Source organism: Ursus maritimus, unplaced genomic scaffold, assembly GCF_017311325.1.
Source record: "Ursus maritimus isolate PB19 unplaced genomic scaffold, ASM1731132v1 scaffold_8, whole genome shotgun sequence".
NCBI classification, from domain to species: domain Eukaryota; kingdom Metazoa; phylum Chordata; class Mammalia; order Carnivora; family Ursidae; genus Ursus; species Ursus maritimus.
Window position 1 is genome coordinate 69,942,914 of NW_024426996.1, and position 18,302 is coordinate 69,961,215.

The 18,302-nt window shown below is 41.0% G+C and overlaps 1 protein-coding gene across 10 annotated transcripts in view; it reads left to right on the forward strand.

Moving 5' to 3' along the window:
- The window catches only part of LDB2 (LIM domain binding 2), a 368,095-nt gene that overhangs the window by 142,845 nt on the left and 206,948 nt on the right, over positions 1 to 18,302 (forward strand). The gene's annotated exons all lie outside the window — the stretch shown is intronic.

Here is an 18,302-nt window from a genome sequence, read left to right on the forward strand (position 1 = left end):
AAAAAAAAAAAAAAAACTCTAAGAGACTTACCTGGTCCTGTTATTCACAGTGGTCTTGCCTCCGTTCATGTTCAGCAGGTGTGCTCACCAGCCCCACCTAAAGAATGAAACACCTCAACAGAGGGTGGGAGTGCAGGTTGAAGACTGCGTGAATTTAAATCCAAAGTCCACATTGCAAGCATTCCACAGTTGACTACAGCAGCATTTGTGCAGGTGCTCAGCATATGCACATGAGTGTGGTAACTGCCTAATTGCCTGCCTTAAAGGAGCTGACAGTTTAACAAGGCAGAGACGCATAAACATGAACTCTAATGCAGTGACATCAACACTGGAAGAGTAGGGGAGGAGAAGTACCATGAGGCATTGAGAAGGGAGTGATCAAATATACTTTTAGAGAGAAAAGAATCAGGCTGGCAAAGATTTCTTTCTAACCTTTTAAGATTCTTTGTTTCCTATAGCCATGACAGAAAGCACCTTGCCACAACACCTTGCAAATCTAAGGCTTTCAGAAATTTTTGTGGATTGAATGAATGATGTAGTGCTGGTCAATAGTACAAACTCAGGGGGTTTGATTATTTAGACCACGGACACATCATTGCACATATGATTGTCCCCCTGTTTTAATAAGTTTCCACCACCACAATCTCAAGTTGTAGCAACTCATTTGGTAATGTGGAATAACAGAAATGCCACAGAGCAGTTTGGAAATTTATCCACAAATAGAACAAGAATTTGAGGCTCACATTTTAAACACCAAATTAAGATCCCATCTACCCAATCCACAATACTAGGAGTGATTTTTTTTTTTCCTTGTAGTGCTTTGGCCCATGGGTTGGTAATTTCACCACTTAGTTAATCTGCCAATCTCCTATTAAGTCCAATCGTGCCATCAAGTCTCATAGAATAAGTAGTCCTCAGCAATGGTTAACTAGGTACATGAATCTTACTGAATGAATCTAATGGATGTAATTTCAGTTGAAACACCTATTTATCTATTTAACATTTTTCAAGGACTTTCCATGTGTTATCTTTCTGTGCCTTGGCAATAAGAAGATGAATGAGCAAAATCTCTCTCCTTGGAGGAGCTAAAGGTCTGGTGAACTGTTGTTTCTAGGACTTGATGATTTGCAGGTCTTAGCCAGATCTTTTCAATAGATGCCCTCTGCTTTTGTTCATGTTCCGCTATATTTTTATATTGTTATGAACCACTATATCCTTAGACTCTATATCCAAATGCAATATTGGCATCATTTTTAACATAAAACATTTGGAAAACCCAGTGCTAAGCTGAGATATGCAGTGTTTCCTTTGTATTATTCTGATTTGTGATCTTGTCTAGTGGGGTTATTTGAGGCATTGTCCCCACAAGTCAACGTATAGCTTAATCTTCACTCTCGTGCTGTTATTTTCAGGTTGTGGATGCACCTTGCTGATGCAAATGAAGTAAAATAAAGCATTTGTTGCAGTCAGGTTAAATCGGCATTCTTTACAACTGTACTAAGTGATGTTCAGGTGGATTTCATTAAGAGAGGCTCCATGATGAAATCACCCATCATGGTGTGTTTCATTATTTGTTGTTTAATCAAGGTAGTCATGTTGGAGTATTTGAATTCAGGCGCTTCTAGAACTTGGTGCCTTCATGTATTTTGCTTTTATTATTCATTCCAAGAGAATCAGCTTCACACAACCATCACGATGTACTTGTTTATTTTTATGAAGTTAGTCCTCTCCTAATTGGAGCTGTCTTTAATCTCCTCTTTGATGATAACTTCCCCGGTGCAACATGTGTCTTTGGCTTTTCAATAAGTCAGGAGGACTTCATATTGACAACAATTGAGACTCATAATCATTTTGAAGATCTGTAGAAGGAGGAAGTAAGGTCACTTGGGAACATGGTAATAAAGCTACTCCCTTTTTATGAGACAAGTTCTCCATCTTATCTACAGCAAATAGAGCATTACATGATTTTTACAAACTTTTCTAAAAGTACCTATGTCTGACTTCCTCCTGCCTCTTGAATAATCTTATTTACAATTTGATTGTGTTTTACTTTGAAAAATACATTATTTGCTATGCCGGTATGGGTTAGTTACATTGAAAGCAATGAAACAACAAAAGAGTACTTCCAGACTTGAATTAGGAGGCAAGTCAGGGTGTTTCCTCACAGATGCCCATGGTATCTCTGTGCTACTCTCACATTCCAGGTAAAAATCAACCCCTTCAGATAGTTCTCAGTGTAAGAACGACCATTTGTGTCTGTGTTTCAGAATTAGGGCAAGCTTTGAAAATCGTTCAAAAATTGAAGTTCGTTACCTGAAAGGAACATTGGTCCACATCAGATTTCCTCTGGAATTTTTGTTATGTCATATGTATGAAAGAATACAAGCATTTGATAAAGTCAGCTTTGGCAGTTCACTTTTTAGTTGAGGTATTTAGAAAGTCCAACATTTAAGCTTTAAAAAATTTAGTAACAATCAACTTTTCTAAGTTGCCTGCATAAACTAGCTTAATGTCCCTGTGCTTATTTGTTTCTCCTCAATAGAACCATAAGAGAAATGATAAATGGTGTTTGATGGATTATGTAAATAAACTGCTAATTATATCCTTAATAGTTCTCTATACTTCTAGACACTGTACCCAAATGTATTTCCTATAAAATGCTTTAGTACTTAGAGATCTATTATTTTTTTTTTAAAGATGGGCCCAAAAATCAGTAATTATGAGAGTTATTATTCAGGTTCACAGCAGTGCGGTGGCTATTTTTCACTTGATAATTACCTTGTTAAACTAATGTCAGACCAGCGCCATGCCTTATTTAAGAAAATGGTCCACCAGCCCTGTGCAAGCAGGCCCAGCTGTGGAAATATTAAAAGATTTATTAAATCCAGCTCGTCTTCAGCATTGCCTCATCGACATCCGTTACAGAAGTTCTACAAAGTTGTCTATTTCTCATTAGATGTTTGTAGTATCTTTCCTGAGGTCCCTTGTGTCTCTTGACAGTTGGCATTTCCACTGTGTTCTTCCCAATCTTCGCTCTGGGTTTTGCTGCCAACCAGGGCACTGTCTAATTGGCACCATCTGCATTCAGAACCTTCAGGAAGAGAAGGAAAGATGACCCATCCCCAGGGAAACAAGGAATGCATATGATACCTTTTCTCTCCCTACGTTCCCTGGTTTTGAGTTGCAGTTCTATTTATTACTTCTTTCTTTTTGGAAAGGAATTAAAAAAAAAAAAAGACTTTCTAATGTTAGCTGTGGTTTTGTCGAAAAAGAGATACAGATTCCAATTTTTAGTCCAAAATAAGCAATTCTTGCTATGATATAATTTGAAAAAAAAATGAGTCAGGTACTTAGTGGATTCTTGTGTTGGTGTTTTTCAGTGTGTCCAACAGTAATCTCCTGGATTGGTTAACGAGTTAAAATGACAAGCATTCTGATAATGCTTTGCAGTTTATAAAAATTCTTTCATAAATCAGGACCATCTGTAAGCTCATGGAGGGAGAAGACGGTGTCTTACTCTTCTCCATAGCCTCTGTGCCTGCTGTTATAAGGGACAGAGAGGAGGTCTGTGGTTAATATTGGCTAAGCAAGACTGGATGGCAGGGTCTCATTCCATCCTCACTCTGAGCCTGGAAGCAGGTGTAGTATTGACCATTTGTGCTGTAGAGATGAAGAAATGAGGCCCCTCAAGACTCAGCTCTCAACTCTCCTGCCTCGACACCCATGTTGTGGTCCTTACCATCCTGCTTCTCAGCGACTTTTTTAAACAGTAGAGAATCTTTAAATGTTATCTGTTGGGTGAAAAGAAATTCTAATTTCTTGCTGTGGATTCTGGAGCCTTCTCTCTCTCCTCATTGGTTCCTCCCAGAAACAGCACCGGTTAAGAATAATTAGTTCTTAATGGCAAATGCGTTCCCCCAGCACATTTTTCTCATCATAGTTAAGTGTAGATTGCTTAAATCCTTCCAGCATCGCTGCTACGAAGCTGACATTTATAAATTTTCTTTTTCAACGCAGTATGGGATCCTCCATATGTCTTCCATAATAACTATCTATGTTTTCAGGGACTCTAAAGATTTATTTCCTTCCAAGTCCTTGTTGCTGGCATTTTCTCCAAGCCTTCAAAACTGCCAAGAGATGAACTTCAATTTAGAGGAACTGTTACATTTGTCATTGTGAATTTGCTAAACTTTGGATAAATTTGAAGATTTATGCTTATTCCCAAATGGGCCTTGAGAATATCTTTGAAGCTCAGAAGTTCACGCTTGACTTCCTTTTCCACCGTTCTAAGTAAACGAGTTCTTAAATCCATGCAATCTCCCTGCCTGGGCTCTGGGTCTCTGTCATTGTTTCAGCCTGCACACGTTTGGAGTGCCAGGAACTCAGATGGGGCTCACTTGTGAGGTGCAGGGGAGGAGGGCCCTCTCTTTGCCTTGTGCTGTGCAAATTGCACACTCAGGCTGTGCTTCCAGGATGATCTGATTAGAGAGGACTTTATAATACCAAAATCTCACTTTAAAGAAAAACAGCCCAGGTTGCAGACAGAGAGGCTTCAAGCATTAACCTTGTCCTGCAATAACCATGTGCCCTTGATTATTATACCTACGGTCTCTGGGCTTCCCTGTGAGCCTCACTATTTTCATCTGTAAAATGAACATAATGTCCATCAGCAGTGATATAATGGTATTTGCAAATCATATCTATACAGTCCCCGATACATGGACGTTTATCAACAGGAAGTAGCTATTATAATGATTATTTATAGGCAACATACCGAGAAGTTGACTTGGCTTTGACTTGTTCAAGGGAATCCAGTTGGTTAGTGATAGAGCCAGGATTCAAATTCAAGTCTCTCCATTCTTTATAAAACACAAGACTACTTAGTGACTAGTTAAAAATTCTACTCTCCTTTTTTAGTGGATATAGTCTAGAAGTCACATGGTTTCTAGGGACCATATATTATTTAATTTGTTCTTTGAATCATCTTTGAAATCTCTCAGAGCCAGGTATAATCGGAAAGTTCAACAAATTCATTGAATTCAATGATGTACAAAAAATTGGAGACAACCTATCTGACAGGTATTCTAGTTTTCTATTGCAGCATATCAAATTACCATAAATGTAGTGGCTTACAACAACACACATTTATTATTTCACATTTTCTGTGGGTTAGGAGTCCAGGCACTGGTTAACTGGATCCTCTGCGCAGGATCTCACAGGGCTGAAATCAAGGTGTCGGTTGGGGCAATGATCCCATCTAAGGCTCACAACTGCTGGCAAAATTCAGTTTCTTGAAGCTGTAGGATGGAAGTTCCTACTTTCTTATTTGCTGTTAACTAAAGAATGTTTTCATCTCCTAGAAGCCTCCCACTCTTTCCTGGCATGTGACATCTTGCACAGCGTGGCACCTTATTCTTGCAGGGCCAACAGAATTATTCTCTACCTTCAACTCTTTCTGACATGAAGGGCTTACCTGATCAGGTCAGGCCCACGATGGTAGCAATCTCCCTTTTGATGAACACAAAGTCATCTGCTAAGAACGTTATTTACATTTGCGCAATCCCTCTGCCATTTAATGTGATATATCATGAAGTGATACCCCACCCTAGTCACAGGTCTCACTCACACTCAACGGGAGGTGATTATGTAGGGTGCGTACACTGGGGAGTGGGAATCCTGGGGACCATCCTAGCAGTCTGCCTACCAGGCACGAGACAAATACACAGTTATGATATAAGACTTCCTGACGAGTATCATCAAACAAGTGTAAAGTGTCCAGGGAAGTCCAAGAAGAGAGGTTATTTCCTGTTGGCAGGGAGGGGGCAGGGGTTAGTAGGCATGGCAGGGACAATGTGTGGAATTTGGGTGGGCAGAGGTAAAGGCGAGTGGTGTCAGTGAGGAAGGAACAGAGTGAAAGAAGCCCATCCCAAGGGAGGCAAAGAAGGTATTTTGGGGAAATGATTAATGGTTTGGTTTGGCTTTAAGGAACTTCTCCATGGTTTCACAAGACAGTTGGGTTTTGAGCACATGAGACATATAAAAAAATGAGATGAGGACTGTCAAATTCATTGAGTGTCCATTACTTGTTAATGTACTGACTAGTCATTAAGGGAGGAGGGGGCCTGAGCACGTGTCCCTTGTTTATGGAGCTCTGAATCCTGTCTCTGTGGTCACCGGCCTTCAGGGTCTTGGGACGGTTGTTTCTCCTCCACCCCTTCTGACAGGGAATTCCAAATCCTAAGGCATCTACGGTTTATACAATGCCATTCTCTGGAGGCCTCTCCCCTGTATTTGGAAGCAGGACAGACAAGTCTACAAACATAAGTTCAATTCTGTTAACTACACATTAAACCAGCTGGAACTTATTGTAGGTAAAAGAATTCCAAACCATGTTGTGTAAGAAATAGTGCACTTAACCGTTCATGTGTTCGTTCGCTCAACAAATGCTCACTGTGGTCCTCTAGGCCCTTCAATCTGCTCTTCCTCTGAAGATAACAGTCAACGTGACAGCCATGGTCCCTGCTTTCACGAGTTTTTTAATCAGGACTCTAGAATCTAGATAATTTTAGGTGATTTAGACTTTAGTCTCAAGGGATAGACAGCTAACAAAATGGAGACACATCCATTAGTCATTAATTTCAGTGGTGCTAAATTGTACACACAAAGTATATGGGATGCCACGAGAGCAAATGGGAGGCTCGAACCAGTCTCTGCAGAGGTGCCAGTGGAAGGCAGATCAAACTAAACCTCTCTGAGGAAGTTATAAAGAGTGAACAAAATCTAGGAAAAATAAATGTACCAGGAAGAAGAGACAAAGTGAACACAAAGGTTGCTGGGCATCCATCAGGCAGACAGGTGAAGAAGTTTTAGACTGGGGATAAAATGAACCAGTTCTCAATTCTTCACCTCCCACCTCTCTCCCTAGATCCCCCCCGGAGGACTGATTGCTCCCTTCTCTCTGTGCTTGTGCTACGTGGCGCACGCATCTGTCATGGCGTAGCTTCTGTAGTTCAGGGTTATCTGTTTATGGGAGGCTCAGGTGGGACCTCAATGCACATGTCTTCAGACAGTGATTATAGTCTTTTCATCTGTCCTCTCCAATACCTAATACTTCACCTGACGCCACAGTGGGCACTGAATAGTATTTGTTGAATGAATAAACCAGAACCAGTTGGGAGTGATGGAAGTAACATGCTGATAGGCTGTCATGCTTTAAAAGGAAGATCTTTCAAAAAACCAGTGGTCCAACATGAAATGGTATGCCTCAGAATGAGAGGCAGAGCTCACCATCCCCGGAGGTGACAAAAGTCCCGTAATTCTGTGTATCTGAATCAGAACTAAGATAGAATTTGTAAAACTTGATTATAACTACTATCAACTATCAAATTACATTTTTGATCCTGATTACTTGAGAAAGTTTGTGCATTTTTTTTTTTTAAGGCTTGATTTAGGTCCACAAGTAGCATTTTTGATTGGGAGAGCCTTTCCTGGCCATATATTTCTGAGTTGAGCTATGCATTTTGGTCTCATTTCTGAAAGTTACATTTATGATATTGGGAGATAAATTTTTTTTTAAGTATACCTAAGATTTCATGGATTACATTAAGGAAATAGTCCAAGTAGTCATTAGAACTGAAAAGTCTGTCAAATTATGAATGAAAATATGCCTGTAGGGCAGAGTAAGGAATCCAGACAAGACAGAATAATTGTGTCACTTAGTATAGAAGAAAAATATGTATTTATACACATTGATAAAAAGTCATCCAGAGCACAGTTCTCCGGTGGCAAAGAAGCCCAACGAGTGGGCATGCCCCGGAAGCCCATGAAATATACTAGACAGGTATCAAATTAGCATGAGACAAAAATCAGAACGACGCAGAAAGTTCATGAGTTAGTACCTGGCATGCTGATTTTAGCAGCAGGCAAGGCAAAGGATATGGAGGGACAATCAAAAGAACAGCTCACACTCTTGGAGGCCTGGTGGGATTGATCCAGGGGCAGAGAACAAAAGATCTGCAATGTAGCTAAGCAACTGTTACCAGAGAATGTCTCCTGATAGACACCTACAGACCTCCAAGGCTCACGAGTGGCCTGTTTAGGGCAGTGTCAGCTGCGAACATAAGCAAACGCGACCACATGAAAGAAGAATTTAAACAGTTAGGCATCCGCAGAAAAGAAATGATGGAAGCTGTCTCTTAAGAATCAAAAACAAAGCCGGATTTCTTTCAAATGGAGATATCATAGCTGAGTGCTAATACAACAAAACCAAGAAGTAGTCATTGAGGTCTTGCAATAAAATCTGTGGTATCTTTTTCCTGTCTCCAGTTCCAAGTTTTAAATTTTTTATTGCCATTCATCATATGAATTGAACCATGTTATTGTGTGACTCCTTTATTTCATGTTCGAGGAACCTCCCTTATATCATCCAACGAGTGAACACGTGCTTTTACAGTGCATTTTAATTATAGTTTTTAAAAGTACAGACATTTGGGTTCCGATTAAAATACAATCCACTTCATTAAAAGAGAAGTTGCTTTCGAGTAGTCTAAAACCATAACAACTAAAAATAAAATAAATAAAATAAAGTAAAGCCATAACAGCGTACCCTTTTGTTCCCTCTTCTGTGTTGTACTCACTGCCCACTCCTCCAAAAAATTATGTGCACAAGAAAATTTTAAAATATTTAGATCATCAAAAGGAATTTCAGAAATTGATGGGGAGGGGGTCAAGAGTCAAGATTCTGAAGGAACATAATTTTGAGGGTCCCCTAGATTGGTTTAGTTAAAGAAAAGCCCAGCTGAAAATTCCACTTGGAGGAATTGGAAGGCAGTCTTTTTCTTTCAATATTTCTGTATTTTTTTCAGTTTTTTTAAATTAACTTTTCATTTCTTCTCCTATCACAAAGATTTTTGGACAGATATTTAAACTGTAGAGATTTTCCAATGTAGAAGAATTGGGTTCAGAAGTTTTAGCTGCCCCCTACATCAAAGGACCCCAAATTACGAGAAATATCAGCCACCGTGAGTTGGGAAGATTTGCATAAACTACGGGTAAACAATCCACGATAAGAATTTATTCAATATGGGACTGCAAATGTTATTTCATCTATTCGCATATTCATTCATTCTACACTTAACACTCCTAACATTTGTTCAATAATTTGCCAAATGTTCTCTGTCTCCTTGTACTTAATACATATGAACCAGATTTTCACGTCCCGCTGAGGACACCTCTGGTAGCCTTAGAAGCCTTCATAGACAGTGGGAATGCAAAAAGCATGTCTTTCCGTTTGACATAGTAAATCTGGATTTTTTTATGTAGCTAAATACAAATTAATTTTTTGTACTGTAGGAATAAACTGCAAAAGTCATCGAGACCAGGTGATCCCTTTGAGTTTTGGGGAATGAAGTTTGCGGAAAAATAATTTCCAGTGTTCACAACTCTTTGTATGTTTTATCATTAAAGATTCCTCTTTCTCTTCCTCTTCTTCCTCCTTTCTCCTCTTCATTTTTAGAAATAACCATATCATCATTATTTTGGTCTTGCAATGACAAAAGTTTCGTGGTGGGGAGGTCAGTGAGGGACAGTGGTATACGATGCCATATCTAGTGGAATTCCGAAACTTTGTTTTCCTGATGTTCTACCGGTGCAACTTGTCCCGTTTACAGATCCTTCCCAAACAACTGACCACACCAGATATCTATACCACTCTTTGGGTATTCTAAACGGAGCCCTAAGTCCTATATTTTGACTCCATACCCATCAGCGTAACTACTAAACTAAATTGAATGTAGTTTGGTATTAAAACAAACTCATTTAAATGACTCTAGGAACCACCTGTCTCTAAGTGTTATTGAATGACCATGAGAAGTAAATTATACTCTGAAGTCCCTTTCTCAAGAAATATAAATTTGTTAAAAAGAAATCAGTGATATATGCTCTTTGAAAATAATTTAAAAATATGAAAGTGAAAAAAAGAGGAAAAAGAAAGAAAAAAAGAGAAAATAGAATTATCCATAGCTCAGAGACAAATCGTTTAATATTTGGCTTATATACTTGTGATCTTTTTCCCCATGTTCAATTTTTTTTTTTAAATAAAACTGGGACCATCCTGTATGCATTCTGTAAGCTGTTCTTTCCTTGCTCAATATATAATCAGCATCTTTTGTCACCAGATTTTCTTCTGTGATATCCCTTTAAGTGCCCGTGTACTATTCTGTTTCATCAACGAACTTTACATAGTTAGCTGATCTTCTGTTTTGAATATTTAGTTTAATTATTTTTGTGCTGCTGTTCATTGGGCCTGAATGAACAACCCCTCACTAAACCTTTGTGAACAAATGTATTCTTTTCCTGAGAATAAGTTCTCAGAACAAAAGCTACTGGAAAAAAGTAGTATAGATTTAAAAAATATTTTTGTATTTATTTTTTTTTTAAAGATTTGATTTATTTGTTTGAAGGAGGGGGAGAGAGAGAGAAAGGGAGAGAAAGAGAGAGACCGAGTTGGGGGAGGGGCAAAGGGAGAGGGAGAGACTCTCAAGCAGGCTCCCTGCTGAGCGTGGAGCCTGACATAGGGCTTGATCTCAGGCCCCCAGGATTATGATCTGAGCAGAAGGCAAATGCTTAACCAACTAAGCCACCCAGGTGCCCCTATATTTAAAGACTTTTAATAGGTATGGCCAAATTTTGTTCCTTAAAGTTTATATCAGTTTGAACTCCTGTCAAAAATAGTACATTTTCCTGTATACCCAACAGCACTAGTTATTATTATAGGAAATATATTTTGAATTTCTGTTCCTACTCACTGTATTTACATATATAAAAAAAATCCATATTGCCAATATTTATATTTAAAACTAAGTATAAATTGGTTAATGTAATTTTTATGGGAGATTAAATTAAAATTAAGACCTCAGAGACACACTTGACAATTAAAAAAATATATTTGTAGCAAATCTTTTTGTGTAGAGGACTTTACTGATACGAATTTCTACCACATTTAATGTTACTCCTTAAAAGCAAAAGGAGGCAAATTGTAGAGTTTGTTTGCTTAATAAACTGAAGAGTAAACTGTCAACACTTCACAATCAGAAGGTCTGCAGATATGATATAGATTATTTTTTTCTAAGCTGCACAGTTTGATATTATGCAATTTAAGAAAATTCTGTGGCTTTCAGGCTCCCTCTACTCAGGTCAATATGTTTCTCCATTGTTTTCTACTGAAGGTTTCTCCATTGTTTTCTACTCGTGCTGTATTTATACCATTCGAAGGGCTGCAGAAATATTAGATTAGGTATTAGACAAAAGAATCAAGTCAAAGTTGAGGGTGGAAAGAGCCTTGAAAAAATGTGCGCAAATAGGTTATGTAAAGATTGCACTCTTGTTTTTTGAGGGGACAATCTCAGGAATGCTGTATGGTGAAGATTAATTTTTCTATTTGGAAAGGTTTTTCCTTTATTGCCTTTTTTTTTGTTTTGTTTTTGGTAGTCCTCTGAGAGGGGTGGAAGTTTAGAGAAGAGTGCATGTTGGTGAACGAGGCAGGGAAGTAGGAGTCCGTGACGTGTGTGACTGAGAGCCAGAGGGAGCAGGTGGGTAGAGGGGCCATTGTCTCCTAGAGTTGAGGTTCAGGGGCCCAGAGAGTGGGAGGGAAGAGGGAGCTGTGGACGAGAAGCAGGAGGCTGGGGCAGGCCTCCATTTGCCTTGGCTGGTGTTGTTGGACACATAGGCTGCTCGGAGGCTATGGCATGGTGCCTGCACCTGCCTCCAGGACCAGCTCTGTGGATGATAACTCTTCTCTGTACAGGCGCTCCAGGACCCTTTAGATCTCCCCCTCCCCATCTCTCCACCACATCAGTGTCAGGGGTCCTTGGGCAGAGTGGTGCAGGAGAGGAAGCTGAGCTAGGACACAAAATATGAGAGGCCTTGATAGGAACAGGCACTCATCGTTTGATGTCCGACCTAGATACATAATCAGCCCCCAAATTTGAGGAATGTTGGCTGTTTGCTTTTTTTTTGTACCCAAGTTCCAGCATTTTGCTTTACAACCTGAGTCCTTAGAAGACAGGAACCAGTTCTTCCTTAGCTTTGGTGAGAAATGGCAGGAAAGTCAGGGCTTCTCGGATGTGGGCAACAGCCAGAGGGAAGGCAGGAGAGGAGGGATACCTGTGATGGCAGAGAGGGAAGGAGCTGGGTGAGGAGATGACTGTGTGCAGATGATCATTTCCGGGTAGCAGGTGAAGGTGGAAGGCCAGGTAATGGCGGCCGTCGGTGCAACAACGTGTGTTTGGGAGCCTTGTTTGATGAAGTTCCATTTCATTCCCTACCACAAATCCTGAGCACCAGGCACTGTTCTAGGGATCAGAGCTTCAACTTCTGAAATTTTTAGTGATGAGTCATGTTGTCATGTTTCTTAAATTTTCATTCGTTCATTCATTCTCTCATTCACTCATTTATTTACTAACCAACAGAATTAAATATGTAGCTGTTGGATGAATGGCCTCAGAGTGTGGGCTTTCAGACATCTTGCTGCAAAGGTCAGACACAATGAGCCCTTTTTTTTTTTCGCCATCATCGTGAGTATTATAGCCATTTAAGGAGAGCTACTATGAGTCCCAAACAAGGCTAGGAATATCGCATGAAGCATCTCTTCTATCTAATCTGTTGAAGGACTCTAAAAAGGTGATTTTTATTATTTTCGTCTATCAGATGAGTGTCCCCTGACACTGATGTAGTGAGGAGATGGGGAGATCTAAAGGGTTCTGGAAGGCCTGTAAAGAGAAACTTGGAGTCAAAATTTGAACTCAGATTGTTGGTTTTTTTCCTCCCAAATCCAAACCCTCCTCTCCTTCGCTGTGCCAGGGTGCATCCCTGAAAAAATGCCTTGTCTTCTGCAGCTTCATCTCTCCCAGAGAGCTTCCCCAATTGAGATTTTTATTTATTTTATCTGTTATCGCTAATAACAATATTTTTAAAAATAAGACAATATGTGATGATAATGTGAAAAGTAAACATGGTAATTAGGCAACATCAGAATGAAGTTAATTATTGCCGTGATGACTAGGGTAGTTTGTGTACAGTGGTTCAGACAGAGGAAAGCATCGCAGCAGAAAGCAGTACCACATTGCCTGCCACGCCACAAGGCCATCATCCTATTAGCGGATTACTGGGAAAGGAGTGAACTCAGGATTCGCTGGTGCCACGCAGATAATTTTTACCCGGTGCTGCTGTTTCCGCAGGGCGTTCTCTTCCACGATTTCCTTATATTCCGAAGCTTCCCTTTGAGGCAGATGTAGTAAAACCCCATGTTGTAGATGTTTGGTTTTAGAACCCAGAGTTGTTTGCCCGTTCTATAGGCAGCCGGATTCCTGATCCCAAGACCCATTCCTGGACGACATTTGTGCACATTATATTTGTCAAGAACTTCCAGACTTCTCCAGAAACAGATGCCAAGTATTCTTGGGCAATAATTGGGCATTTGTTAAAAGTTGTCTGAATGACGCGGTCTTCCCCACGTTGAAATGTTACTTTTGCCAATTCACTCCATAAGCAAGAGTGACTAGATGAGACCTTTTTATTCCTACTTTGCATTATTATTGAAGGCAGGGAGATAGGCTGAATCAGCGTAACAAGCAGCCTCCTCTGATCTTGGACCATGTCTTCTGTTGTGGGGACTTTTCTTCTGGGCACCCCATTCTGAGAGCGGGCCTGGATTTGGTGCTTGTCCCAAGCACAGTTCCGTTCTTTTTGTTTTGTTGGTTTTTAGAAATGTGTATCCAGTTTCAATCAAGTGTAGTTTCCCCAACTGTGATTTGTGTAACCTCAGCCGCTAGCCCAGAGGATTGCGAACGCCCCTGACGCCTTTCTCCCCAACCTTACAAAGTCAGCCCGTGCGGGAAAACAGTAGCTAGGTGGACAGTGGACGGATTTGCATAGTCTGGTCTTCTAAGTGCAGAGTGTTCATTTTTAGCTTACTTTGGCTTTGCTTTGTTGCCAAACCCCTTTCCAGGGAAGAATGCACCCCACTCCCCCCCACCCCCTGCCGTCCTTGTCCCTAACAGCTGATACTTCGGATACGTGTATTTCTCCAAACAGATGAGAAACCATCTTGGCTTTCTCTATCAAAATACAACTTTCTGTATTAGGCAATTTCTCACATTTTCCAATTTGACTTTTGTATAGAAGTATAGCTGGAGATGGTAATGAGTTTGCCATGGCAATTTCAGGCTTCTGAACTATATAAATCCTGTTCTATCCATGCATAATAATTAAAGTTATTAATGAGGGACTGAATTGGGAGGAAAAACAGTATACTGAGCCACTGTGATTTGCTTGATGTAGGTTAATAATCATACATTATCCAGCATTTGCAGCTTCCTTGGGCTCTGGAATACACGCTACGGTGGCAAAGAGCATTGTGATCAAATCCACACTAATAAAGTAACGTTTGGAGCTCGGCAGGGGATAAAAAGGAAGGTATTGTTATTGTGAGTGCCGTAGTATTGTCCTTTACCATTTTACAATGTAGTGAAACGCGTAAGTAATAATTGTATTTCATTTATAAAAGAAAGCTCCAACCAAGTCCCAAGCTCCTTTGAAAAGGCAGAGCTGGGAGGTGAAAATCATGAAGCTGGGGGTTTGAAATAACTGTTCTTTAGGGAGGGAGACTCTTTTCTCTGTGCAGCAGGTCCGAAGCCATAATAAGACAGATTGGAATCTGAGCATCTTGAGATTGATAGCCTAGATCGTTTACACAAGATTGCTTTGAAGGAACAGATCTCCTTGTCAAGGCGAGGCTTCTGAATTCCTGTTGGGACATTCTCGGAACCTTACCCACAGCTTGAAAGGCCAACTGGGTGGGTTTTGAAAAAGGAGCTGGATTTGCCTCAGATAGCTTTGAGTTTGTATTGGTCTGCTTTCCTGAAGTGACTGCTTTAGGATGGAAGCAGGCAGACCAGATGGGCAGAAAACATTCCCAAGGAATGTTACTAGCTGAAGACAGCCTAGGTCAAGCCAAGGGATTTAGAAACTGAAGCAGGCTGAAGAGGGCCCCAAAGACGTTTTAGGAAAGTATGGATACATTAGTCAGCTCAGACCACCATAATAAACTACTACAGACTGGAGCCTTGAACAACAGAAAGTGATTTTCTCACAGTTCTGGAAGCTGCGCAGGCCACGATCAAGAGCCTGGCCAGCTGGCTTCCTGGTGAGAGCTTTCCTCCTGGCTTGTAGGTGGCTACCGTCTTGTGCTGGGCTCACATGACCTCCTCTTTGTATGCACACAGTAGGAGGGGAGGGGCCAGCAAACTGTCTGGTGCCTCTTCTTATAAGGGCACTAATCCCATTATGAGGACTCCATCCTCACGATCTCTTTTAATTCTAATTACTTTCCCGAAACTCCCATCTCCAAATATCACATTGATGATGGCAAAGCCCTGGTTAGGGCTGTATGAGTTCAGGCCATGGCAATGAGTAAACCTATATGCCAGAAATTGGAATAGGCCTCTGCCGAGTGCAAAGTTGGTCATGAGTTTTCATTCCATTCCATTCCATTCCTTTCCATTCCATTCCATTCCATTCCATTCCATTCCATTCCATTCCATTCCACTCTAGTACAACAAATGCCTCCGTGAGTCCCTGCAATGAGCCCAGCATATTGTTTTCTTTGACTTCCTCTTTCTTCTCCTATGCATATCCTTTCCCATATTTCTATTTGCTGACTTTTGGTGGCCAAGAGTAATTCCCTTATTTGTTTTCTCCCCACGTTTTTGTTTTCCCTCTAATTCCAGCTGCTCTGTGGAAGCACTGAGAAAACTTTCTGTCCATCAAACACGAGTCTAGATTAAACTCTGCATCTCACGTCGTACACGGCCTTGGAGAACTCACTGGAAGTCTGGGTGGCCGTGCTCTTGACACTCAGTGGGGATAACAATGATAATGCTTAGTAGAACAGGGTTGTTGCATGTACTAGGAATGTGTCATAACAAGGAGCTTAGTAGCTGGTATGGGAATTACAATGATGAATGAGCTATGACGGTCTTATCCTGATCATTTCTTGGCCCAGTGTGGGAAGCAGCTATGAGTGGAGATGAATCTGTTGGGTCAGCCCTTGTGCTCTGAAGTCAGCCTAGGTGAATTTAAACCCTGATTCTATCCCATGATTTAAAATCTGGGCAAATGACTTAGCCTCTCTAAGCCTCCATTTCTCATCTAACATATAAGAAGGTGATAGAGTTGGGGGAGGACAACGTGAGAGGGTGGATATGAAGTGCTTGGTTTATAGCACAGACTCTGTAAATATTAGCTGATACTATTATTACAAAAAATCTATGAAGCACTAAGTGGTGCAGTTATTGAGTGTTTATCATGCCTAGCTCGCTGGGCCGGGCGTGGAGGATTCAAAAATGGGTAATGATCTCTTTCCTTGGAAATCCCAGTGTCTCAGGTGAGATACGCATCAGAGAACAGACATATGCACTTGGAGCTGGGATAGTGACCGTGAAGTTGAGATTTCTGGTGCCGTAGGGCTGGGCCAAGGGGCACTGGGGTTTGGGTTGGGGACCTGTAAAGCAGAGCTAGGACAGAGATAGACATTGAGCATTTCAGCCCTGACGTTGCTGGCCAGAATGGAAGCTTCTTTACAAATAAAAACACAAGCAAAACGCAAAACGAGACAGGACAGACCTAAGTACCTGGAAGGTGCACGCCAGCGCCGCTGTCAGCGTTAAGAAGAATGCTTTCCTCCAGGAAAAACGGGATCTTGAGAGCAAATGCTCGGAGGTGGTCCTGGTTATACCCTGATGTGAAACAGTTACACTGCAACCGTTCACTTCCCTCCCAAGGTGTTAAAAATCGATGCTAATGATGAAACACTTTGCGTGGTGGCGATTTTAGAAAATCCCCATTCAAAACAAATGCAGGGGCGACGTGTGCTCAGTGCCAGAGTTTTGTGTGCCCCTCTGAAAGGTGCTCTAGTCCCCGAAGAGAAAGGAAAGAACTAGAAATGATAACCACTTTTTAAATACATCGGCTTGCTCATGTGTCGGGTGGTGGGGTATTTTTTTTTTTTTTATCAGCTTTTCAAGCAAGGCTTCATTTGATTTGTGCAGGGAGGTGTATAATAGGGGAGGCCAGTGAGCTGATTTTTATAGAGGCCGTTTGTAGCTTAAACAAAGATGGGGGATTTGGAGGATAAAGGCAGACTGAAATATAGCAGATTATGCAGCTTTATTTTTCAGAGATTTGCTAATTCCCCTCCTCCCCCTCCTGCTCCCTGGCTGAGCTGGTGTGTGTTGTATTTTTTTCTTTCAGTTGCCATTCAGAGACAAAATGGCTAGGTTTAAACTTGAATTTTGGATGGAATTTCACGTAAGCCAGCTCTGTGACTTTGGCCCATCCTCTGTTAGCAAATACATGTTATCCTTAAACACTGTAGCCCTATGATAAATAATGGGGTAAATAAAGGCTGAACTTATGAAGCCTCTTTTAATATGAGAAGCATAATTTGCAGCATGAGCAAAAAGGGCTGGAGGGCTTGTGTTTTTCACGTGAAGGATGAAGTTTGCTTTGAATCTGAAATAATCGGAAATACAATAAGAAAAAGGAGGCTCTTGAATTTTTTTAGTGAGGCAAAGACTCGCCTTTTCTGTGTAATTCTGGGGCTTGTCATCCATATTTTCAGGATCTGGCTGATAATGACATGGACCATCTTTCACGCATTAGCAGACCGTACATCCAGACCCAAGTCCTTCCAATAAAAAAGGGATCTCATTTGACTTTTAAATGTGGCTAGTTAGCACTTTATTTGCACGCAGGCTCCTGGGGCAAACAGTCCTGCGGCCGCCTCATTTTAGCCTCTGCTCCCCCTTTATTTGTTAGTGAGATCATTACTTTCTCTCCCTGAGTCATTTAGCAAATATTTATTGTGTTCTCATCTTGCCCAAAGCCTTGGCTGTACCTGTTGAGGCATATAGAGATGCACAGGGTATGCTCCCTGTCCTCAAAAGGAGGCCATTCTGGCGGTAAGTCAGGGAGACTGAGGTCCTGCGATGTTTTCATGCTGTGCCTGCTAGAAATCACAGTCTGCCTTCAGCTCAGGTCATGATCCCAGGGTCCTGGGATCAACCCTGCATCCGGCTCCCTGCTCGATAGGGAGCCTGCTTCTCCCTCTGCCTGCTGCTCCCCTTGCTTGCACTCTCTCGCTCTGACAAATAAGTAAATAAAATCTTAAAAAAAAAAAAAAAGAAATCACATCCATATGAAGGATAGACACATCACATGAGTTATTGTGCTATGTGATAATGAGG